Raw genomic sequence first — 1,504 nt, 5'->3', positions numbered from 1 at the left:
TGCCATGCTTGTGTTTTAATGTTTTTGACCACCTGACAATAACCTGAAATAAACATGATATCCATGGAAGCTCTCTCTCTCTCTCTCCCTCCCTCCCTCCCCCCTCCCTCCCCCCCTCTCTCCCCCCCCCCCCCTCCCTCCCTCTCTCCCCCCTCCCTCCCCCCGAGCCTACACACACACACACACACACACATGTTCATGTTCAGCTGTCACAGTAGACTGGACCGCAGGTATGTCACTGGACCACAGGTATGTTACTGGACCACAGGTATGTTACTGGACCACAGGTATGTTACAGGACCACAGGTATGTCACTGGTCCACAGGTATGTCACTGGTCCACAGGTATGTTACTGGACCACAGGTATGTCACTGGACCACAGGTATGTCACTGGTCCACAGGTATGTTACTGGACCACAGGTATGTTACTGGACCACAGGTATGTCACTGGTCCACAGGTATGTCACTGGTCCACAGGTATGTCACTGGTCCACAGGTATGTCACTGGACCACAGGTATGTCACTGGACCACAGGTATGTCACTGGTCCACAGGTATGTCACTGGACCACAGGTATGTCACTGGACCACAAGGTGTGGCTGCAGGCCTCTGATTGGATGCTGTGGTAGAGAGGTGTGGTCTGTGCAAAGATGACCGTATGTCTGGATACTGATGACGGGTGTGGGTGCAGGGTTAGACACAGCCTGAGGGGGGCGCTGTATTTCTATGGAACAGACAGGACATTCAGAGAGGGCAGGTTGTCAATATGGTCCCATTCTCTTCCCCCTTCTCTCTCTCCTGTCCCCCTCTCCTCTTCTCTCTCCTCTTCTCCTCTCTCCTCTTCTTCTCTTCTCTTCTCTTCTCTCCTCTTCTCTTCTCTCCTCTCCTCTCCTCTCCTCTTCTCTTCTCTTCTCTCCTCTCTCCTTCTCTCCATATAAGTGTGTACTCATTAGTTCCCTCATAGATTTAAAGAGCAGTAAACTGGTGGAAGAATTACAGTAGAAACTGTAGTCAAGAATGAAAAAGAAAGATAGTCTCACTCTTGTGCCGATGCTAGTTATGTATCTAACCATAATTAACCTAAGCTTACACCAATCCAACACCACTGGAGTGGGAAGGTGAAGGAGGCGGTTCGATAATGGAACCAGAACAGAAACCTCAGTCTACATTCCCAACATCCCCACCTGTACCCAGGGTACCTGAACCCCACATCCCCAGGTGTACCCAGGGTACCTGAACCCCACATCCCCACCTGTACCCAGGGTACCTGAACCCCACATCCCCAGGTGTACCCAGGGTACCTGAACCCCACATCCCCACCTGTACCCAGGGTACCTGAACCCCACATCCCCACCTGTACCCAGGGTACCTGAACCCCACATCCCCACCTGTACCCAGGGTACCTGAACCCCACCTCCCCACCTGTACCCAGGGTACCTGAACCCCACATCCCCACCTGTACCCAGGGTACCTGAACCCCACATCCCCACCTGTACCCAGGGTAC

Source organism: Argentina silus, assembly GCF_951799395.1.
Source record: "Argentina silus genome assembly, chromosome: 6".
Taxonomy (NCBI): domain Eukaryota; kingdom Metazoa; phylum Chordata; class Actinopteri; order Argentiniformes; family Argentinidae; genus Argentina; species Argentina silus.
The sequence above is the reverse complement of the archived record's forward strand: the minus strand, read 5'-3'. Positions refer to the sequence as shown.